At 42.4% G+C, this 27,350-nt stretch overlaps 1 protein-coding gene across 3 annotated transcripts in view; it reads right to left on the bottom strand.

Moving 5' to 3' along the window:
- LOC128688107 (uncharacterized) overlaps positions 1 to 26,119 on the bottom strand; it is a 235,324-nt gene extending 209,205 nt beyond the window's left edge. The window contains exon 1 of one of the 3 annotated variants that reach the window (XM_070087561.1): positions 25,991 to 26,119. The gene's annotated coding sequence lies outside the window, so the exon portion shown is untranslated. The other 2 variants (XM_070087579.1, XM_070087568.1) reach the window with 2 other exon arrangements.
- Between the last annotated feature and the right edge of the window lie 1,231 nt (positions 26,120 to 27,350).

The following is a 27,350-nucleotide window of genomic DNA, read 5'->3' on the forward strand; positions in this document are numbered from 1 at the left end:
ATAGTGAGGAATCATATTCACCAATGAAGCGTCGGTATGTACGCCGCTGCATGCGCTCGGGTAGTGTACCCTATGCTGTGCCCAGGGGATGGAGTACATCCCGGAGTACATCTCGGAGTACATCCCGTGGCCCAACACCAGTTTTAGGTAGTGATAGTGAGGATGATGTGGCTACACTTGGCATGGAAAGACCACAGGCATCAGTGGATGGTGTTAGTGGTGATGGTAGTGGCACCGCCATGCGTGACTCACCAGGCCACGCTGGGACCCACGCTGCTGACTCGTCAGTTCAAGAACAAAGCGGAGCGCCAGCCACCAGCCCACCACAACCACAACCACCCGCACAACCAGCCTATGATGTCCAGTATCCACCAGCAAACCGTATGTGGGACTGGCAGCAAAATCCCAATTTTGTTCCCAAGCCTCACCACTTTGATGATTCTCAAAGTGGAATTCTACCTACTTGTACCCTTGGAACCACGGCCAATGAACTGGAATTCTTTGAATTATTCTTTGACCAGCCATTGATGGAAATTATTGTCAGGGAAAGTAATAAGTATTTTCAGTACACCATGGCAAATACGATCTTATCACCACAGTCAAGACTACACAGGTGGAAAGAGACGACTGTTGCAGAAATGTATTTGCTTTTTGCAACAATAATGCTTATGCCTCACATCTATAAGCATAATATAAAAGCATAATGGTCCACAGATCGGCTAATTTCTACCCCGGTCTTCAGTGAAATCATACCAGTGAACAGGTTTATCTTACTCTTACGTATGTTGCACTTCTCTGACAAAACCAGGCCTGACAGAAGTGACAGGTTATACAAGATTAGAAATGTTTTCATGTATCTCAAACAAAAGTTAAGCATATACTTTTATTCATTCAAGAATCTTGTAATTGACGAGTCTTTGATTTTGTTCAAAGGTAGACTGTCATTCAAGCAGTATATACCGAGCAAGAGGAAACGCTTTGGTATAAAACTGTTTGTACTCTGTGGTTGTGACAGTGGCCTGGTGTTGGATATTGTTGCATACACGGGTAGTAAAACATTGAAAGATACCAAGATGTTATTGGGTATCTCAGGTGACGTAGTGAGAAACATGATGGCACCTTATCTTGGTAAGGGGCATACATTATATACCGATAACTGGTACACAAGCCCATTACTCAGTGATTTCATGCGAGTGAACAAGACAGATGTGTGTGGCACAGTGCGTTCTAATCGTAAACATATGCCCAGGCTCAACGCAGGTGCTCGTGGTGATGACGTGCAGGTGTTTACTGCCAATGACATCATGGTATGACAAACGAGATGTCACATTGTTGACAACCATTCACCGTAATGAAATGCAAGACAGTGGCAAAGTTGATCGAGTGACTAATGAACGTATTCGAAAACCAGTGACAGTGATTGATTATACACAAAACATGCGCTTGGTTGACAAATGTGACATGCAGATTGGTTTTGTTGACTGTTCGTAAGAGTTACAAGTGGTACATGAAACTTTTCTTCCATCTCATGGACATTTCAATGCTCAATGCATATAATATGTACCAAATAAAGACTGGCAACAGACCACCGTATGGTGAATTTTGTTTGTCTGTTGTCAGACAACTCATAATGAAGTACCAGGTAACAACACCTGCTATACAACACAGTCCTCGAATTCCTCAGGATATACCCAAGCGTTTGAGGAGGGAAGGTGATCATTTCATAATACAACTTCCTTCAACTCAAAAGAAATTTGCTCAGAAGAGATGCATCGTCTGTGCACAAACAAAAAGATGGCAACAAAGACGCAAAGACACTCGGTTTATGTGTGAGGAATGTAAGGTGCCTCTGTGCATGGTGCCTTGTTTCAAGGAGTTCCACAAGCTCCAGCAGTTCTAAAACCATGTCCAGTGATTGTAAATATGTAAATATATGATAGAACATTAGTATTATACAAGATTTGTGCATGTTTATTGTAATAAACAACAGTGGTAAACAATAATATGATGATAACTTTAGTGCGGTTATTGTGTTCAATACAGTGAGTTTATATATATACATTATATACAGTATTGGTCTCTCAGGCCCCAAATGTTAGTAGGAATAGAAAAAAATTGGAAAAGAAAAGAACAAAAACCGCAAAATAATGTAATGCGCGTATGTGGAATTCGTCGATGTTGCCGCCACCACATCATTTTCGACAAACTTCTTGGCACTGTATCTCGGTAAGTACTGATCAGAATTTTGTTTTTTTGTCTTATTACCTTCACAAAAATATGCTCTTTAATTCTGTAAGAAAAAATAATTTTTATTTTTTTCAAAATTTCTTGGACACTGGAGCACCTTGACCTTGGACCCTGAAGGGGTTAAAAGCTAAATCGGTTAAAGCCTAGCTCTCTGGAACGGATTAAAGGCGTTAACTGAGGGGCCACTGTATATACTATGGAGGTGTGGTAGCCAGGCGGAGGGAAAACATTACATCACTCCCATTAACCCTTAAACTGTCCAAACGTATATATGTTCATGCGCGTAGCGCCCCAAACGTATATATACGTTTTCTTTGTCATTCATTCAACATTGCCACAATAAGCCTGAGTCACCTAGACATGAGAGAATGGGTGTGCACACTCACTGTGTGCCATATTAAAATAATTGGGGTTGCCTGGGTACCATATGCTCTTTTTTCCTTTTAAAAGAAAATATTTTTTTTCCTCAAAAAATTTGGGGCGCTACGTTAGTGAATGTATATATACGTTTGGACCGTTTAAGGGTTAATATATAACGCTGTTGTTTACAATTCTCGGCATAAATTATTCATTACTGCTCCCTTTGTTTATGATGGCATATAAAGGCACTTGTTAGAAACAATTAAACTCAGTGAACATGGTATGTTGATGGTAATAATATGGCTCTGGGTCACATTAACCCTTAAACGGTCCAAACAGATCGACGTTCAAATTCGTAGTGCTACAAAAGTAGATCTACTTTTTTTTACATTTTATTATTATTTTTATTTATTATCACACCGGCCGATTCCCACCAAGGCAGGGTGGCCCGAAAAAGAAAAACTTTCACCATCATTCACTCCATCACTGTCTTGCCAGAAGGGTGCTTTACACTACAGTTTTTAAACTGCAACATTAACACCCCTCCTTCAGAGTGCAGGCACTGTACTTCCCATCTCCAGGACTCAAGTCCGGCCTGCCGGTTTCCCTGAATCCCTTCATAAATGTTACTTTGCTCACACTCCAACAGCACGTCAAGTATTAAAAACCATTTGTCTCCATTCACTCCTATCAAACACGCTCACGCATGCCTGCTGGAAGTCCAAGCCCCTCGCACACAAAACCTCCTTTACCCCCTCCCTCCAACCCTTCCTAGGCCGACCCCTACCCCGCCTTCCTTCCACTACAGACTGATACACTCTTGAAGTCATTCTGTTTCGCTCCATTCTCTCTACATGTCCGAACCACCTCAACAACCCTTCCTCAGCCCTCTGGACAACAGTTTTGGTAATCCCGCACCTCCTCCTAACTTCCAAACTACGAATTCTCTGCATTATATTCACACCACACATTGCCCTCAGACATGACATCTCCACTGCCTCCAGCCTTCTCCTCGCTGCATATTTTCAAATATAACAAAAAAAAATGTAGATAAAAGTTTTTTTACACATTTTCAAATGTAAAACAAAAAAGATCTACATTTTTTTACATACTTTCAGATGTTGAAAAAACGTATATATACGTTTGGACCATTTAACCCTTTCAGGGTCCGTCCCGTATGAGATGAGGGTTCCCTGTCATATTCAGTCGCCCTGGACATTTTTCCTTCCGTACTTTATCTCCCTGGATAGGTTTCCCTGTCTAATTTCATCGCTCTGGACGGGTTTGCATTAAGGGTTAAATATCATGTAGCTATATAGGTAGGTGTAGGTATGTAGCCCAGGTGAACTACATACCTACATTATTATTATTACTGTAATCATGGGGGAGCGCTAAACCCATAGGATTATACAGTGCATGTGGGGGGGGTGGAAGGTATTCAGACTCGATTCAGGGAACCAGAGCACAGATCCAATTCCCTAGATCAAGAGCCCCTCACCAGCATCAAGGAACCTCCCTTGAAGGGACCTACATTATTATTATAACTGATAATTATACTTGTGTGTACCTGTACCTAAGTTTGCCTTCACTCAGGGTGTTATTTCTTTTAAAAAATGGTGTTACATGAGAACAGGACTGTTTCTCTTTATTTATTCTACTGTATCAACGTGGAGACAACTTGTACACAATGTAAAGTGACGAAAACCAGACACGTTCATCTGGTTTGTCTACATTACGTGTGGGTGGGGTGGGGATGGCTTCCCTGGCTGGATTCCATACTTCCCAAACCTGATTTCCTACAAATAAAACTCATCTCTCACCCTACATTAAGACTACAAATATTTTAAGGTAATTAATGAATGTACTGTATATGTATTTTATCGCTCTGGGGAGCTTTAATTAAATGTAGTATACAGTGGACCCCCGGTTAACGATATTTTTTCATTCCAGAAGTATGTTCAGGTGCCAGTACTGACCGAATTTGTTTCCATAAGGAATATTGTGATATTGTGAAGTAGATTAGTCCATTTCAGACCCCCAAACATACACGTACAAACGCACTTACATAAATACACTTACATAATTGGTCGCATTGGGAGGTGATCGTTAAGCGGGGGTCCACTGTATTACCTGTGGGTGGGGTGGGCTGACGTGGCTGGCTACCATACCTCCCAAACCTGACTTCCTACAAATTAAACTCGCCTCTCACCCTACATTAAGACTACAAATATTTTAAGGTAAATAATGGGTGTGTTGTGTGTGTATTTTACTTTTCATTGTTTTTAATGCCTAGTTCTATTGATAACGTAATATATGTAAGTGTCAACATGTTACCTGGCATTTGTAAGTGGAGAAAAATGGCTTTCTGCTTTCTGGCGATGTCTGCTTTCCGGCAGTAGCCTGGAACCTAATTTGCCGTGTAAGTGGGGCCCTACTGTATATATGAAACTCCTTGAAGCACATTGTAAGATGAGTGTCACTCCACTGCTGACAGTGCAGCAGTGGAGTGACATTCGATGATCGTGCACTGCCTTGGCTTTATATTTCACTGTTATACATAAACATGTCTATCTGTTTCTGTCTATTTGTCTGTATATCTGTCTAGCTATGTTTATCTCTGTCTCTGCTTATCTGTCTGCCTGTGTTTCTGTCTTCCTGTCTCTCTACTTGTCTCCCTGTCTCAAAGAGAGAGCTGCTCATGAACCAACATGTATTACACACGATGCAGAGTCGTCACGTCTGATTCCTGAAGAAGTGAAAATGTGCATTACTTGCCAGTCATATTTATTATGCCTTATATCTACAAGCATAGTACTATAGAACGTTGTCTGGATTTCTTGGGTTATCCTAGGTAATTTACACTATGTATAACTGTATTTATGTGTACCTGTGAGATAAAGACAGAGAAATAGACAGAGACAGAGATAGATACAGACAGAAGGAGATAAGAGACAGCCAAAGCAAATCAGCCAGCTGGCCACCCAACCAGCTGGCCTGCTGAACATGTATTACACATGCTCCAGAACTGTTTCTCTTTACCTAGGTCATGTGTTATAGAACATTCTGGCAGGATGACATTACCAGTAGTATCAAAATTGAAAGGATGTTACACGTTGGTCATTATCGAGGTTTTTGACATTTCCTCAGTATCTCCTGCGAGTGCCGGCGTATCTGAAGCTCGCTTGTAACTTGGATTTTGGCTCGCAACTCCAAGCAAAAAATTGACCGAGCAACAGCTCGTAACTCAGAAAACTCGTAAGTTGGGGCACTCGTAACTCAAGGTACCACTGTACTAAAATACTTTGCTCAAGAGATAAACAAAAAAGATAATGACATGCCCATCAATAGTGCAGAAGGGTCACCTTACAGAAAAAAGGATAAAGTCAACTAAAAATTCAACATACGAAAAGTGAAATAGAAAATATGAAGCTGAATTTTCAAAGGAAATCAAAATCAATCTAAAAGGGATTCTTCCAAGAATATAAGGCTAAGCTTCAATAAATTATAAGCCATTTAAACTTGACTTAAATCAGCTTACTGATAATGAAAATATCAATTTTAGCACTTAATTCTGTCTGCCTTTACACAAAGAAAATCTCAGAAATTACTAATCATAGTGGAATGAAGAAACCAATTTCAAGAAGGCCCACAATCACAAGCACACAAGCAAACATGAAACCAGGAACCAGCACTCACATTAACAACATTACACAGGAACCAGCACTCACATTAACAACATTACACAGGAACCAGCACTCACATTAACAACATTACACAGGAACCAGCACTCACATTAACAACATTACACAGGAACCAGCACTCACATTAACAACATTACACAGGAACCAGCACTCACATTAACAACATTACACAGGAACCAGCACTCACATTAACAACATTACACAGGAACCAGCACTCACATTCACAACATTACACAGGAACCAGCACTCACATTCACAACATTACACAGGGACCAGCACTCACATTCACAACATTACACAGGGACCAGCACTCACATTCACAACATTACACAGGGACCAGCACTCACATTCACAACATTACACAGGGACCAGCACTCACATTCACAACATTACACAGAAACCAGCACTCACATTCACATTACACAGGAACTAGCACTCACATTCACAACATTACACAGGAACCAGCACTCACATTCACAACATTACACAGGAACCAGCACTCACATTCACAACATTACACAGGAACCAGCACTCACATTCACAACATTACACAGGAACCAGCACTCACATTCACAACATTACACAGGAACCAGCACTCACATTCACAACATTACACAGAAACCAGCACTCACATTCACAACATTACACAGGAACCAGCACTCACATTCACAACATTACACAGGAACCAGCACTCACATTCACAACATTACACAGGAACCAGCACTCACATTCACAACATTACACAGGAACCAGCACTCACATTCACAACATTACACAGGAACCAGCACTCACATTCACATTACACAGGAACTAGCACTCACATTCACTATATTACATAGAGACCAGCACTCACATTCACAACATTACACAGAAACCAGCACTCACATTCACAACATTACACAGGAACCAGCACTCACATTCACAACATTACACAGGAACCAGCACTCACATTCACAACATTACACAGGAACCAGCACTCACATTCACAACATTACACAGGAACCAGCACTCACATTCACATTACACAGGAACCAGCACTCACATTCACAACATTACACAAGGACCAGCACTCACATTCAAAACATTACACAGGAACCAGCACTCACATTCGCTATATTACACAGAGACCAGCACTCACATTCAGGGCCGGATTAAGAAGTCTCCGGGCCCTAGGCTATTCAGATTGGCGGGGCCCCTTTGAGTTATGGGTAAGTGAAGCGACCCCTTCCAGCTTGGGGGGGGGGGGGGGGGTGGGTGTGAGCCTGTTTAAGGTCTAATTAAATACATTCTGGCTATTTAGATTAAATTTAATAGGGAAAGTACATCAAGACAACCAAAACCATTTACCAACAGCCATTATAACTATCTTGTTAAATCATGCATTTTAAAGAGAATAAACTCAAGACAGCATAGTATTACTAGATTAGGCTATTAAAGTAGTGACATCATCTAAGACTGTGTCTTATTTCTACAGTTTATGTTGCAAGCAAGTTTAGGATATGTGTCTAATATTTCTGATGCCATATTTTTATTAATAAGATATCTTAACATCTCACAGTTTATTATAGTGTCTATAATGTCTACAGTGACATCATGTACCTATTATATTCAGCATAACCACTACAGCACTATTATTCCCTTCATAAATCACTGACCATTATTGTTATTGCATCATGCATAAGACTATCAAATCATATAAACTCAAGAAAGTAAAGAATTGTTTATATTCACAGGCACTTCTGAAATAAACTTTTTTCTGGATTTCATATTGGCAAAATCATCAATTATATTCTGAAAATCAATATTTCTTGTTAGGTCAGACTCAATGGTCAACAAGGCTAGGTTACACAATTTGTCTTGGTTCATTGTTGAACGGAGCTGGTTTTTCACTCTTTTCAAAACAGAAAATGAAGGTTCTCCTTCACAGTTAGTAGCTGGAAGTGTTAGGTAAAGGCGATACACTATGTCAACATTAGGGAAGGTTTCTGAGATACCTGCATTTCTTAAATGTTTCAAAGCAGCTGAGGGTGCACATTTTTCAGGTGGAGCTTTAATCTGATTCATATACCCAGAAAAATAAACTATTTCTTCAACAAATGTGTCCTGAACATCTGCTGAAAGGTGTTGTTGCAACTTTAATGCAGCTTCTCTCAATTCTGCATCTGGCATAGTAGTAATTTTGAACAGAAATCCAAACTTGTCATTGAGATTCTGGTAGATTTCTTTTCTTTTCACCAATTCTGTAATCAGTGAATCCAGAATGACAAAGTATGTAGCTGTCTTACATTTCTGCCTTGGTAGCAACACAATTTCATTGTCTGGCTCTTCAAAATTGCGTTTCCTCTTCCTTGACCGCTGATGATCAGCCTGGTAACTGTAGTCTTTCACCAGCAGTTTAGCTTTCTCTTCAAACATTTCAAAAGCTTCATCATTGCGAAGTGAGCTTACAAATTCCACTAAGCCTGCATAGAGGTTAGCACAAGTAGCCATTTCAATTTCAATTTTCTGAAGTGTCTTGTTCGTGGCATTTAACCGTTCCAGTATACAGTCCCAAACCACACAGAGTAAGGCCAATTCAAAATCTTCCAATTTTGATGCTAAGCTGGCTGCTTCGCTTCTTGTAGTTGCTGTCTGGTCTTCATCCTCTGCTATTTGGATCAAAGCAGAACGTATTTCAGCAAAGCTGTCTTTCAAAGCATGTGCTGCATCATGCTGCGCTGACCACCTTGTTGTTGATAATGATTTGATGACATCTCCGTGAATGGTTGACTTGAGTATACTCCACCGATGCGTTGAAGCAGAGAAAAAATTAAAGAGTGCTTGTAAAAGTCCAAAAAATGAAACTGCAGCGACACAACACTCCGCAGCACATGACCCAACAAGATTAAGAGAAAGTGCTGAGCAGGGCACATATTCAGCAAGTGGGTTGATTTGCTTGATACGGGCTTGCAAGCCATTATATTTACCCGACATGTTATTTGCATTGTCATAGTCCTGGCCACGGCAATCCATAATAGAGAGATCATGTTCAAGCAGAGTATCCAGTACTACATTCATCATTGTTTCTCCATCATGGCCTGAAAGAGGAATGAATTTTATAAAGCGCTCTACAGGCTTACCGCTGGAGTCGACAAAGCGAACAATGAATGTCAATTGATCTGTATGTGAAATATCTGGTGTTGAATCTACACTTATTGCAAAGTATTTTGCAGTTTTCACAGCTGCTATGATGTTATTGAGGACCACCTAAGTCATCAGTTCAATAAATTCATTGCATATAGTAGATGACATGTAAGATACAGTGCCTCTTCCTGCATTCCCAAGGCGTGACACATGATTTGCTAAGAATGGATCGAATTGTGCTAACAGTTCTATGATCCCTAGGAAATTGCCATTGTTTTCCGAACCAAAAACCTCATTTTCTCCATGGAAAGCAAGTCCTCTTAGAGCTAAGAATTTTACAACAGCAACAACTCTTTCTAGAACTTTTCTCCAATAAGTGTGCTTTTTTTCAGTTTGATTTTCCAAATGAGAATCCAATAAGCCTTTTTTCTGTGCACGAAATACACTGGCTAAAATGCAGCTCCTGTGAGTGGTGCTGTTTTCATGTTCCTCGAAACGCTTGGAATTTTTTCAGTCATTGAACCCCTGTGTGAAGGTATTTTCATTGGTAGAAAATAGCTTGCATGCTGAACAGTACACTTTTCCTGAGCTTTCAGAGTATACCATCCATGATCTTTTCACAGGTTCTGAATTTGCAAGCTTCCTATAAAACATAGATGACTTTAAACAATGACGACTTCCATCATCATAAATCCTTGCTGATTTCCTAAAGTCAATGTTCAGAGTTTGACTGAAGTTTTCTGCAATGAAAGCATTACGTAGAGAATCTGGGATTACATGAGGCCATGAGGCAGGATCTTTTAAGACAAATCCTGTGGATGAAAAGTCCGTTGAGACATTGAGAGGAGACACAAAATAAGTAGATGCTGGCTGAGAAATAATGGAGGGAAGGCTTCCTGTATGATCTGACATATCTGCAGATTCAACTGTACTGGTAACATCAGAAACTGTTTTCGTGAGCATGTCTGTGATCTTTCTGCAGCTTCCTACATCTTTCTTTTTCTGTTCTTCTTGAATTTTCATCTTTCTTTTCTGTGACCCACTCGCATAAGAACGTCCAACATCACGTTCACGAGATGCCATAATGAGGATGTATCACTGTCTGTAATCATGCAAATACAAATTTTTCATTATCAATTATTATTAATTTTTTAATTATTATTAAATTTTTTTTCTGTCAATTGGGGGGATATGGCCCTTGTAGCCCCCTTTCCTCTGGCTGCGCATCTAAAAATTCAAAACGTTACCAGAAAGGAGTCATATACAGAACTTTTACCATAGATTAGGTTAGTGATTTGCGCTACGAATATTTTACTAATTCATCCTCCTTTATCTCCAATTTACTTAAGCAGAAATCATACTGAGTCCAAGAACAATGGACAATGGTATTTATATTACCATTTTCGTAACTAAACTAATCATTATGTTTTGCATGATATATGGCCTACCACCATAGATAAGGACATGAGAATTAAAGAATGCAGGGACAATTTTCAGTTTCACCCAACCAACGATTTTCTGATGTGGCTTATGTGTTTCTGGGGAAATATGTAGTAAATTAATTAATGTTCTACATCACTTCCGTCGCAACTTGAAAACTAAGCATTTGCGACGGAAGTGATGTAGAATATCAATCAATTGAGATCTGTTATTGAAATGATAAAGACTTAAAGACAGGACAAAGTGCTTTTAAAACCTACAAACAGAAGTCAGTTTGCGTTTTTAGGTTTTTCTTTATAGTATTTTTACCAAAAATGCGTCTTTACTGGTCCATGCGTCTTTACTAGTCAAGTAACCCTATCAGGTACCTCCCTTAACATTTAGAGGCGAAAACAAACATTTATCCATACACATCAATGTCGATCAACAACACTTCAGTTAATTTGTCACAGTACAAGTCAAGATAACGTGTAATTACTACAGAAAATTGGAGAGGAATCTCCCATACTCGCCCATTAGCGGGAAAACACAGCTGTTCTGATGTAAACAAAGGCGTGTTGAGTGTTGCCATCTATGCTTAGGTTTATTTATTTTTATTTTATTTTATTTCATTATTTATTTTTGTTTTGATTAATTTTTAAAAATCAATTTTACTCTCCAAACACTTGAACTTTTTAGGTAGGGACCCCTTTGCACTTGCACCATGTGCACAGTCTTGGATGAGCCCCTGAACCCCTTGGACCACGGGGCCCCCAAATGCGCGGGGCCCTAGGCAAATGCCTCGTTTGCCTATGCGGTAATCCGGCCCTGCTCACATTCACAACATTACACAAGGTCCAGCACTCACATTCACAACACAGGAACCAGCACCCACATTCACAACATTACACAGGAACCAGCACTCGCTTTCACTATATTACACAAGGACCAGTACTCACATTCACAACATTAAACAGGGACCAGCACTCACATTCACAACAATACACAGGGACCAGCACTCACATTCACAACATTACACAAGGACCAGCACTCACATTCACTATATTACACAGGAACCAGCACTCACATTCACAATACACAGGAACCAGCACTCACATTCACTATATTACACAGGGACCAGCACTCACATTCACAACATTACACAAGGACCAGCATTCACATTCACAACATTACACAGGAACCAGCACTCACATTCACAACGTTACACAGGAACCAGCACTCACATTCACAACGTTACACTGGAACCAGCACTCACATTCACAACATTACACAAGGACCAGCATTCACATTCACAACATTACACAAGGACCAGCACTCACATTCACAACATTACACAAGGACCAGCACTCACATTCACAACATTACACAAGGACCAGCATTCACATTCACAACATTACACAAGGACCAGCACTCACATTCACAACATTACACAGAAACCAGCACTCACATTCACAACATTACACAGGGACCAGCACTCACATTCACTACATTACACAGGGGCCAGCACTCACATTCACTACATTACACAGGGGCCAGCACTCACATTCACTACATTACACAGGGGCCAGCACTCACATTCACTACATTACACAGGGGCCAGCACTCACATTCACAACATTACACAGGAACCAGCACTCACATTCACATTACACAGAGACCAGCACTCACATTCACAACATTACACAGGAACCAGCACTCACATTCACAACATTACACAGGGACCAGCACTCACATTCACAACATTACACAGGAACCAGCACTCACATTCACAACATTACACAGGGACCAGCACTCACATTCACAACATTACACAGGGACCAGCACTCACATTCACAACATTACACAGGAACCAGCACTCACATTCACAACATTACACAGGGACCAGCACTCACATTCACAACATTACACAGGGACCAGCACTCACATTCACAACATTACACAGGAACCAGCACTCACATTCACAACATTACACAGGAACCAGCACTCACATTCACAACATTACACAGAAACCAGCACTCACATTCACTACATTACACAGGGACCAGCACTCACATTCACAACATTACACAGGGACCAGCACTCACATTCACTACATTACACAGGAACCAGCACTCACATTCACTACATTACACAGGGACCAGCACTCACATTCACTACATTACACAGGGACCAGCACTCACATTCACAACATTACACAGGGACCAGCACTCACATTCACTACATTACACAGGAACCAGCACTCACATTCACAACATTACACAGGGACCAGCACTCACATTCACTACATTACACAGGAACAAGCACTCACATTCACTACATTACACAGGAACCAGCACTCACATTCACATTACACAGGAACCAGCACTCACATTCACTACATTACACAGAAACCAGCACTCACATTCACAACATTACACAGGGACCAGCACTCACATTCACTACATTACACAGGAACCAGCACTCACATTCACTACATTACACATGAACCAGCACTCACATTCACATTACACAGGAACCAGCACTCACATTCACAACATTACACAGGGACCAGCACTCACATTCACAACATTACACAGGGACCAGCACTCACATTCACTACATTACACAGGGGCCAGCACTCACATTCACAACATTACACAGGGACCAGCACTCACATTCACAACATTACACAAGGACCAGCACTCACATTCACAACATTACACAGGGGCCAGCACTCACATTCACAACATTACACAGGAACCAGCACTCACATTCACATTACACAGAGACCAGCACTCACATTCACAACATTACACAGGAACCAGCACTCACATTCACAACATTACACAGGGACCAGCACTCACATTCACAACATTACACAGGGACCAGCACTCACATTCACAACATTACACAGGAACCAGCACTCACATTCACAACATTACACAGGGACCAGGACTCACATTCACAACATTACACAGGAACCAGCACTCACATTCACAACATTACACAGGGACCAGCACTCACATTCACAACATTACACAGGAACCAGCACTCACATTCACAACATTACACAGGGACCAGCACTCACATTCACAACATTACACAGGGACCAGCACTCACATTCACAACATTACACAGGGACCAGCACTCACATTCACAACATTACACAGGAACCAGCACTCACATTCACAACATTACACAGGAACCAGCACTCACATTCACTACATTACACAGAAACCAGCACTCACATTCACAACATTACACAGGGACCAGCACTCACATTCACTACATTACACAGGAACCAGCACTCACATTCACTACATTACACAGGGACCAGCACTCACATTCACTACATTACACAGGGACCAGCACTCACATTCACAACATTACACAGGGACCAGCACTCACATTCACTACATTACACAGGAACCAGCACTCACATTCACAACATTACACAGGGACCAGCACTCACATTCACTACATTACACAGGAACAAGCACTCACATTCACTACATTACACAGGAACCAGCACTCACATTCACATTACACAGGAACCAGCACTCACATTCACTACATTACACAGAAACCAGCACTCACATTCACAACATTACACAGGGACCAGCACTCACATTCACTACATTACACAGGAACCAGCACTCACATTCACTACATTACACAGGAACCAGCACTCACATTCACATTACACAGGAACCAGCACTCACATTCACAACATTACACAGGGACCAGCACTCACATTCACATTACACAGGGACCAGCACTCACATTCACTACATTACACAGGGACCAGCACTCACATTCACAACATTACACAGGGACCAGCACTCACATTCACAACATTACACAAGGACCAGCACTCACATTCACAACATTACACAGGGACCAGCACTCACATTCACTACATTACACAGGGACCAGCATTCACATTCACAACATTACACAGAGACCAGCACTCACATTCACAACATTACACAGGAACCAGCACTCACATTCACAACATTACAGAGACCAGCACTCACATTCACAACATTACACAGAGACCAGCACTCACATTCACAACATTACAGAGACCAGCACTCACATTCACAACAATACACAGAGACCAGCACTCACATTCACAACAATACACAGGGACCAGCACTCACATTCACATTACACAGGGACCAGCACTCACATTCACATTACACAGGAACCAGCACTCACATTCGAAACATTACACAAGGACCAGCACTCACATTCACATTACACAGGAACCAGCACTCACATTCACAACATTACACAAGGACCAGCACTCATATTCACAACATTACACAGGGACCAGCACTCATATTCACAACATTACATAGGGACCAGCACTCACATTCACAGTACACAAGGACCAGCACTCACATTCACATTACACAAGGACCAGCACTCACATTCACAACAATACACAGGGACCAGCACTCACATTCACATTACACAGGGACCAGCACTCACATTCACATTACACAAGGACCAGCACTCACATTCACATTACACAAGGACCAGCACTCACATTCACAACAATACACAGGGACCAGCACTCACATTCACATTACACAGGGACCAGCACTCACATTCACATTACACAAGGACCAGCACTCACATTCACAACAATACACAGGGACCAGCACTCACATTCACATTACACAGGGACCAGCACTCACATTCACATTACACAGGAACCAGCACTCACATTCGAAACATTACACAAGGACCAGCACTCACATTCACATTACACAGGAACCAGCACTCACATTCACAACATTACACAAGGACCAGCACTCATATTCACAACATTACATAGGGACCAGCACTCACATTCACATTACACAGGGACCAGCACTCACATTCACAACATTACACAGAAATCAGCACTCACATTCACATTACACAGGGACCAGCACTCACATTCACAACATTACACAGAAATCAGCACTCACATTCACATTACACAGGGACCAGCACTCACATTCACAACATTACACAGAAATCAGCACTCACATTCACATTACACAAGGACCAGCACTCACATTCACAACATTACACAAGGACCAGCACTCACATTCACAACATTACAAAAGGACCAGCACTCACATTCACAACATTACACAGGGACCAGCACTCACATTCACAACATTACACAGAGACCAGCACTCACATTCACAACATTACACAGGAACCAGCACTCACATTCACAACATTACACAGGAACCAGCACTCACATTCACAACATTACACAGGAACCAGCACTCACATTCACAACATTACACAGGGACCAGCACTCACATTCACAACATTACACAGGAACCAGCACTCACATTCACAACATTACACAGGAACCAGCACTCACATTCACAACATTACACAGGAACCAGCACTCACATTCACAACATTACACAGGAACCAGCACTCACATTCACAACATTACACAGGAACCAGCACTCACATTCACAACATTACACAGGGACCAGCACTCACATTCACATTACACAGAGACCAGCACTCACATTCACAACATTACACAGGAACCAGCACTCACATTCACAACATTACACAGGAACCAGCACTCACATTCACAACAATACACAGGGACCAGCACTCACATTCACATTACACAGGAACCAGCACTCACATTCACAACATTACACAAGGACCAGCACTCACACTCACAGTACACAAGGACCAGCACTCACACTCACAGTACACAAGGACCAGCACTCACATTCACATTACACAAGGACCAGCACTCACATTCACAACATTACACAAGGACCAGCACTCATATTCACAACATTACACAGGGACCAGCACTCACATTCACAACACTACAGAGACCAGCACTCACATTCACAACATTACACAGGGACCAGCACTCACATTCACAACATTACACAGAGACCAGCACTCACATTCACAACATTACACAGGGACCAGCACTCACATTTACAACATTACACAGAAATCAGCACTCACATTCACATTACACAGGGACCAGCACTCACATTCACATTACACAGGGACCAGCACTCACATTCACAACATTACACAGAAATCAGCACTCACATTCACATTACACAGGGACCAGCACTCACATTCACATTACACAAGGACCAGCACTCACATTCACAACATTACACAAGGACCAGCACTCACATTCACAACATTACACAAGGACCAGCACTCACATTCACAACATTACACAAGGACCAGCACTCACATTCACAACATTACACAGGGCCCAACACTCACATTTACAACATTATGGAGTGAGCAACACTCAGATTTGCAGCAACATGACAAGGACCTGCAAATAATGTGTGTAGGGGCTCAGTATTGAGCCTAGTTATAACCAATAATGCAAATTCTCAAATATCAAAGTGGATTGTGCACAAAATATAAACAAGTTACAGTTTGTGTGTATAGGTAAGAAATCCCTTGGAAGCCCCCATAAAAAAAAAGCAAACACATCCCACACTAGATCCAGAAACAGGGTCTAGGTAAGGTTAGGTTTACCTTTGGATTACAAAAAAATGTGTAAATGTACTTATGTGTACTAAGTACAACTGTCTATTACATTACTAAACTAAATACTAGAGAATGTACATAAAAAAAAATTCGAGCCCCCCTTCAACTCAATATTAACCCACTGCATCCCACTGACACAGCTAACAAGATAAACGACTTCTTCTCAACCATAGGTTCTAATCTCGCCAATAAAATCCCATGCAACAATGCCCATGCCGGGGACTACCTAGATGGGAATTTCCCAAATTCCTTCTATCTTGCTCCAACTGAGCCCATGGAAGTCACTGAGATTATAAAGTCACTTAAAAATAACTCAGGGAATCTGTCTCATGTCCCACCATTATTGTACAAGAGAGCGGCCCATGTCCTCTCGCATGCTATCTCATTACTTTTTAACAAGTCACTAGAAACTAGCACCTTCCCGAAACTACTCAAGATGGCAAGGGTTACACCAATACATAAAGGTGGTGACCCTACAGATTTAAACAACTCGAGGCCAATATCAAACTTACCATTGCTATCCAAAATCTTTGAGAAACTCGTGCACAGGAGACTATATTCATTTATAACGGCACAAAACATACTCAACCCCTGCCAATTTGGATTCAGGAAAAATAAAAGCACTAACGATGCAATCATAAAAATGCTAGATCTGCTTTACACAGCATTGGAAAATAAGGAATATCCACTAGGAATTTTTATTGACCTAAGAAAAGCTTTTGACACAGTAGACCACGGCATCCTACTCCACAAACTTGACCATTATGGTATAAGAGGCCATGCGCTTGCATATTTCAAATCTTACCTTACTAATAGGTATCAGTATGTCACCATTAAAGACACAGCATCAACAACACAGCCACTTGATACTGGAGTTCTGCAGGGAAGTGTCCTTGGTCCCCTGCTCTTCCTCATATACATCAATGATCTTCCAAACGTATCTCAACACCTGAACCCCATTCTCTTTGCTGACGACACGACTTATGTCATCTCTCACCCTAATCTTGCCACCCTCAACACCATTATGAATGAGGAGCTGATCAAAATATCGACTTGGATGACAGCCAATAAACTTACGCTTAACACTGACAAAACCTACTATAGTGGACCCCCGCATAACGATTACCTCCGAATGCGAGCAATTATGTAAGTGGATTTATGTAAGTGCGTTTGTACATGTATGTTTGGGGGTCTGAAATGGACTAATCTACTTCACAATATTTCTTATGGGAACAAATTCGGTCAGTACTGGCACCTGAACATACTTCTGGAGTGAAAAAATATCGTTAACCGGGGGTCCACTGTACATTATGTTCTGTAGCAGAGTAGGAGATACGCAAATTAACATTAAGATCGACAACACTCTAATTGCCAGGCATAATGAGGGCAAATTCCTAGGCCTATACCTCGACAACAACCTGAACTTCAGCACCCATATCCAACACATAACCAAAAAAGTATCCAAAACGGTTGGGATCCTCTCCAAGATAAGATACTACGTGCCGCAAACTGCCCTTCTCACACTATACCATTCACTTATATATCCATACCTCACCTATGCTATCTGTGCTTGGGGTTCAACTGCAGCAACACACCTAAAGCCAATAATAACCCAACAAAAAGCCGCAGTAAGAATAATCACTAAATCCCATCCCTTGCAACACCCCCCCCCCACTCTTCATAGATCTAAACTTACTCCCTGTTCAGTACATCCACACTTACTACTGTGCAATCTACATCTACAGGACCTTAAATTCCAATATTAACCTTGAACTAAAACGCTTTCTTGATAGTTGCGACAGAACCCACAGGCACAACACCAGGCACAAACATCTCTATGACATTCCCCGTGTCTGACTAAACCTTCAGAAAAATTCAATGTATGTCAAAGGCCCTAAAATCTGGAACACCCTACCTGAAAATTCTAAAACTGCAGACACATTCATCACCTTCAAAACTACCATCAGAAAACATCTTATCTCCCTGATACACCCTGTCAACTAATTACACGAATACCACCTGGTGGTTAACACTTACACTCACTCGCCCATTTGACCATAAACAGAAATATCAATCTCAATCTCAAAATAATGAATCTTAACTAGTCATAAGTTGGCCTGTGATACTCCAATACTGAAACTATGTATAGTGCCAAAACAAAAGCATTCACATTGCTAAACTCACAAACTAGTATTTAGTCACTTAGCCATAATACCAACTTGCCTCATAATTTAGTAATATTTTAAACTTAAGATTTAATTTAAGTCTGCCCGAAATGCCTAGCCATGCTAGGTGTTCTAGTGGTAAACTCTGTAATTATTATTTTACTACATGTAAACCACACAATAACCAAATTCTGTAAACTCAGCATTGTAATCCTCACAGAGAATAAACTTTGAATTTGAATTGAATTTGAATTTGAATAATCAGGGCAATCTGGGACACAGAACCATGACACGGACCCACAATTGGGTCACAGAAAAATGACAAGGACAAACAAAATCAAAGTCACAGTAACATGACACAGACACACTCAGGGGCCACAGTAACAGGAAAATGGGACAAATACACTCAGGGGTCACAGTAACATGACAATGGGACCAACACACTCTGGGTCACAGTAACATGACAGTGGGACCAACACACACTGGGTCACAGTAACATGACAGTGGAAAAAAACACAATGGGTCACAGAAACATGACAGTGGGACCAACACACTCGGTGACAGTAATATGACACAGAAACAAACACATTCAGGGTCCCAGACACATGACATAGGGACCAACACATTCAGGGACCCAGTAATGTGACACTGGGACCAACACATTCAGGGTCCCAGTAATGTGACACTGGGACCAACACATTCAGGGTCCCAGTAATGTGACACTGGGACCAACATTCAGGGTCTCTAACATGGCACTGGGACCAACATTCAGGGTCACTGTAACATAACACTGGGACCAAGATTCAAGGTCACAGTAACATGACACTGGGACCAACATTCAGGGTCCCAGTAATGTGACACTGGGACCAACACATTCAGGGTCCCAGTAATGTGACACTGGGACCAACACATTCAGGGTCCCAGTAATGTGACACTGGGACCAACACATTCAGGGTCCCAGTAATGTGACACTGGGACCAACACATTCAGGGTCCCAGTAATGTGACACTGGGACCAACACATTCAGGGTCCCAGTAATGTGACACTGGGACCAACACATTCAGGGTCCCAGTAATGTGACACTGGGACCAACACATTCAGGGTAACAGTAATGTGACACTGGATCCAACACATTCAGGGTCCCAGTAATGTGACACTGGGACCAACACATTCAGGGTCCCAGTAATGACACTAGGACCAACACATCCAGGGTCCCAGTAATGTGACACTGGGTCCAACACATTCAGGGTCCCAGTAATGTGCCACTGGGACCAACACATTCAGGGTCCCAGTGATGTGACACTGGGACCAACACCTTCAGGGTCCCAGTAATGTGACACTGGGACCAACACATTCAGGGTCCCAGTAATGTGACACTGGGACCAACACATTCAGGGTCCCAGTAATGTGACACTAGGACCAACACATTCAGGGTCCCAGTAATGTGACACTGGGACCAACACATTCAGGGTCCCAGTAATGTGACACTGGGACCAACACATTCAGGGTCCCAGTAATGTGACATTGGAACCAACACATTCAGGGTCTCAGTAATGTGACACTCGGACCAACACATTCAGGGTCACAGTAACATGGCACTGGGACCAACATTCAGGGTCACTGTAACATGACACTGGGACCAACATTCAGGGTCACAATAACATGACACAGGGACCAACATTCTGGGTCACAGTAACATGGCACTGGGACCAACATTCAGGGTCACTAACATGACACTGGGACCAACACTCAGGGTCAGTAACATGACACTGGGACCAACACTCAGGGTCAGTAACATGACACTGGGACCAACATTCAGGGTCACAGTAACATGACACTGAAACCAACATTCAAGGTAAGTAACATGACATTGAGACCAACATTCAGGGTCACAGTAACATGACAATGGGACCAACATTCAGGGTCACAGTAACATGACACTGGGACCAACACATTCAGGGTCCCAGTAATGTGACACTGGGACCAACACATTCAGGGTCCCAGTAATGTGACACTGGGACCAACACATTCAGGGTCCCAGTAATGTGACACTGGGACCAACACATTCAGGGTCCCAGTAATGTGACACTGGGACCAACACATTCAGGGTAACAGTAATGTGACACTGGATCCAACACATTCAGGGTCCCAGTAATGTGACACTGGGACCAACACATTCAGGGTCCCAGTAATGACACTAGGACCAACACATCCAGGGTCCCAGTAATGTGACACTGGGTCCAACACATTCAGGGTCCCAGTAATGTGCCACTGGGACCAACACATTCAGGGTCCCAGTGATGTGACACTGGGACCAACACCTTCAGGGTCCCAGTAATGTGACACTGGGACCAACACATTCAGGGTCCCAGTAATGTGACACTGGGACCAACACATTCAGGGTCCCAGTAATGTGACACTAGGACCAACACATTCAGGGTCCCAGTAATGTGACACTGGGACCAACACATTCAGGGTCCCAGTAATGTGACACTGGGACCAACACATTCAGGGTCCCAGTAATGTGACATTGGAACCAACACATTCAGGGTCTCAGTAATGTGACACTCGGACCAACACACTCAGGGTCACAGTAACATGGCACTGGGACCAACATTCAGGGTCACTGTAACATGACACTGGGACCAACATTCAGGGTCACAATAACATGACACAGGGACCAACATTCTGGGTCACAGTAACATGGCACTGGGACCAACATTCAGGGTCACTAACATGACACTGGGACCAACACTCAGGGTCAGTAACATGACACTGGGACCAACACTCAGGGTCAGTAACATGACACTGGGACCAACATTCAGGGTCACAGTAACATGACACTGAAACCAACATTCAAGGTAAGTAACATGACATTGAGACCAACATTCAGGGTCACAGTAACATGACAATGGGACCAACATTCAGGGTCACAGTAACATGACAATGGGACCAACATTCAGGGTCACAATAACATGACACTGGGACCAACATTCAGGGCCACAGTAACATGACACTGGGACCAACATTCAGGGTCACAGTAACATGGCACTGGGACCAACATTCAGGGTCCCAGTAACATGACACTGGGACCACCATTCAGGGTCACAGTAACATGGCACTGGGACCAACATTCAAGGTCACAGTAACATGACACTGGGACCAACATTCAGGGTCACAGTAACATGACACTGGGACCAACATTCAGGGTCACAGTTACATGACACTGGGACCACCATTCAGGGTCCCAGTAACATGACACTGGGACCAACATTCAAGGTCACAGAAACACGACACTGGGACCAACATTCAGGGTCACAGTAACATGACACTGGGACCAACATTCAGGGTCCCAGTAACATGACACTGGGACCAACATTCAGGGTCCCAGTAACATGACACTGGGACCAACATTCAGGGTCCCAGTAACACGACACTGGGACCAACATTCAGGGTCCCAGTAACACGGCACTGGGACCAACATTAAGGGTCCCAGTAACATGACACTGGGACCAACATTCAGGGTCCCAGTAACACGACACTGGGACCAACATTCAGGGTCCCAGTAACACGACACTGGGACCAACATTCAGGGTCCCAGTAACACGACACTGGGACCAACATTCAGGGTCCCAGTAACACGACACTGGGACCAACATTCAGGGTCACAGTAACATGACACTGGGACCAACATTCAGGGTCCCAGTAACACGACACTGAGACCAACATTCAGGATCACAGAAACATGACACTGGGACCAACATTCAGGGTCACAGTAACATGACACTGGGACCAACATTCAGGGTTACAGTAACATGACACTGGGACCAACATTCAGGGTCACAATAACATGATGCTGGGACCAACATTCAGGGTCACAGTAACACGACACTGGAACCAGCATTCAGGGTCACAGTAACATGACACTGGGACCCGCATTCAGTCACAGTAACACGACACTGGGACCAACATTCAGGGTCACAGTAACACGACACTGGGACCAACATTCAGGGTCACAGTAACATGACACTGGGACCAACATTCAGGGTCACAGTAACATGACACTGGGACCAACATTCAGGGTCACAGTAACATGACACTGGGACCAACATTCAGGGTCACAGTAACATGACACTGGGACCAACATTCAGGGTCACAGTAACATGACACTGGGACCAACATTCAGGGTCACAGTAACATGACACTGGGACCAACATTCAGGGTCACAGTAACATGACACTGGGACCAACATTCAGGGTCACAGTAACATGACACTGGGACCAACATTCAGGGTCACAGTAACACGACACTGGGACCAACATTCAGGGTCACAGTAACACGACACTGGGACCAACATTCAGGTTCACAGTAACACGACACTGGGACCAACATTCAGAGTCACAGTAACACGACACTGGAACCAACATTCAGGGTCACAGTAACATGACACTGGGACCAACATTCAGGGTCACAGTAACACGACACTGGGACAAACATTCAGGGTCACAGTAACACGACACTGGGACCAACATTCAGGGTCACAGTAACACGACACTGGAACCAACATTCAGGGTCACAGTAACACGACACTGGGACAAACATTCAGGGTCACAGTAACATGACACTGGGACCAACATTCAGGGTCACAGTAACATGACACTAGGACCAACATTCAGGGTCACAGTAACATGACACTGGGACCAACATTCAGGGTCACAGTAACATGACACTGGGACCAACATTCAGGGTCACAGTAACGACACTGGGACCAACATTCAGGGTCACAGTAACATGACACTCGGACCAACATTCAGGGTCACAGTAACGACACTGGGACCAACATTCAGGGTCACAGTAACGACACTGGGACCAACATTCAGGGTCACAGTAACGACACTGGGACCAACATTCAGGGTCACAGTAACGACACTGGGACCAACTTTCAGGGTCACAGTAACATGACACTTGGACCAACATTCAGGGTCACAGTAACATGACACTTGGACCAACATTCAGGGTCAAAGTAACATGACACTGGGACCAACATTCAGGGTCACAGTAACATGACACTGGGACCAACATTTAGGGTCACAGTAACATGACACTTGGACCAACATTCAGGGTCACAGTAACATGACACTGGGACCAACATTCAGGGTCACAGTAACATGACACTGGGACCAACATTCAGGGTCACAGTAACATGACACTGGGACCAACATTCAGGGTCACAGTAACATGACACTGGGACTAACATTCAAGGTCACAGTAACATGACACTGGGACCAACATTCAGGGTCACAGTAACATGACACTGGGACAAACATTCAGGGTCACAGTAACATGACACTGGGACCAACATTCAGGGTCACAGTAACATGACACTGGGACTAACATTCAAGGTCACAGTAACATGACACTGGGACCAACATTCAGGGTCACAGTAACATGACACTGGGACCAACATTCAGGGTCACAGTAACATGACACTGGGACCAACATTCAGGGTCACAGTAACATGACACTGGGACCAACATTCAGGGTCACAGTAACATGACACTGGGACCAACATTCAGGGTCACAGTAACATGACACTTGGACCAACATTCAGGGTCACAGTAACATGACACTGGGACCAACATTTAGGGTCACAGTAACATGACACTGGGACCAACATTCAGGGTCACAGTAACATGACACTGGGACCAACATTCAGGGTCACAGTAACATGACACTTGGACCAACATTCAGGGTCACAGTAACATGACACTGGGACCAACATTCAGGGTCACAGTAACATGACACTGGAACCAATAGTCGACCAGATCTCCAAGAAGTCTTGTAGAGTCTGGCGATTGTTAAACAGTATTATGTTGTGTGTAGGTAACTGGTAATGTTAGGTAGGCCTGGGTAATGTTAGGTAGGCCTAGGTTAGAGGAAGACAGGTAGGCTGGCCAGGGGGCTCATGTCTCCCCTCCCTCACCAACATCACCATTTTGGATTTACTTTTTTGTTTAATTAGCACAAAAATCACATGTAGGAAAACTTGAGTGTGTATATATGGAGTGTGAGGAGGTGAGCCTCCCACCACTGGGGTTGAGCCAACAAACTCAACTTGGGAAACTAAGTCAGGAAATACAATATTTTTGGTGGAGCAGCAGCAATGCGCGAAATTTTTAGCCCAGCCAATGTTTGCCATCCCCAAGATTTCACTGTGAGTATTTGAGTGATGTTGTTGAGTGGCCAGAGTGCCTGCTGCTGCCTGATACTGCTGCTAGAGTGCCACTCACTCACCTTATACTCAAGCTTGTAGTGCCATAACTATGTTGGCTGAGTGTAAGCACCAGAAGCTTATGTTTACTATGTGACGCCAACAAAGGACAAGCGTATGAGATGTTTAAATCGTACCTTAGTTAAGTTGAGGCTGGTGGAGGATGGACCAATCACAACACTGCTACTAGTCAACACCAGTGAGCTGGAGGGTTCTTATTGGTCCTCCTCTCAGCTGCCACTCTGGTGAAAGCTCACACAAACCAGTCACATTCGAGTAAGAAATATAAACATTAGAAAGCATATTGCTGGCATTATTATAAGATTATTTCACCATTAATATTGAGCCAAACATTATTGTCTTACTTCATTTATATTATGTTAATATATTTTTAATTTAATATCCTCAAATAATATCTTATATAACTATACATAAATACATATGTTTCTTTTTAACTTGGTTTATATAGCATAATTAACATTAAAATATTTATGTGAGAGTTTACATAAGTTAATATAAGTCACTAGACTTATTACAGTCTTTACCTCTTATTATCCTTATCTTACGTAAAATTACTAATTTATGAGCAATGGAAGTTTTTTCCGATATTCCCGGAGACTTTGGCACCATTATTATATAATGGTGTGTATGATGGCACCATTATTATATAATGGTGTGCATGATGGCACCATTATTATATAATGGTGTGAATGATGGCACCATTATTATATAATGGTGTGAATGATGGCACCATTATTATATAATGGTGTGCATGATGGCACCATTATTATATAATGGTGTGAATGATGGCACCATTATTATATAATGGTGTGTATGATGGCACCATTATTATATAATGGTGTGCATGATGGCACCATTATTATATAATGGTGTGAATGATGGCACCATTATTATATAATGGTGCGTATGTTGGCACCATTATTATATAATTGTGTGAATGATGGCACCATTATTATATAATGGTGCGTATGTTGGCACCATTATTATATAATTGTGTGAATGATGGCACCATTATTATATAATGGTGTGTATGTTGGCACCATTATTATATAATGGTGTGTATGATGGCACCATTATTATATAATTGTGTGAATGATGGCACCATTATTATATAATGGTGCGTATGTTGGCACCATTATTATATAATGGTGTGTATGATGGCACCATTATTATATAATGGTGTGTATGATGGCACCATTATTATATAATGGTGTGAATGATGGCACCATTATTATATAATGGTGTGTATGATGGCACCATTATTATATAATGGTGTGAATGATGGCACCATTATTATATAATGGTGCGTATGTTGGCACCATTATTATATAATGGTGTGTATGATATCACCATTATTATATAATGGTGCGTATGATGGCACCATTATTATATAATGGTGCGTATGATGGCACCATTATTATATAATGGTGCGTATGATGGCACCATTATTATATAATGGTGTGAATGATGGCACCA

Source organism: Cherax quadricarinatus, chromosome 2 (genome assembly GCF_038502225.1).
Source record: "Cherax quadricarinatus isolate ZL_2023a chromosome 2, ASM3850222v1, whole genome shotgun sequence".
Lineage (NCBI taxonomy): Eukaryota > Metazoa > Arthropoda > Malacostraca > Decapoda > Parastacidae > Cherax > Cherax quadricarinatus.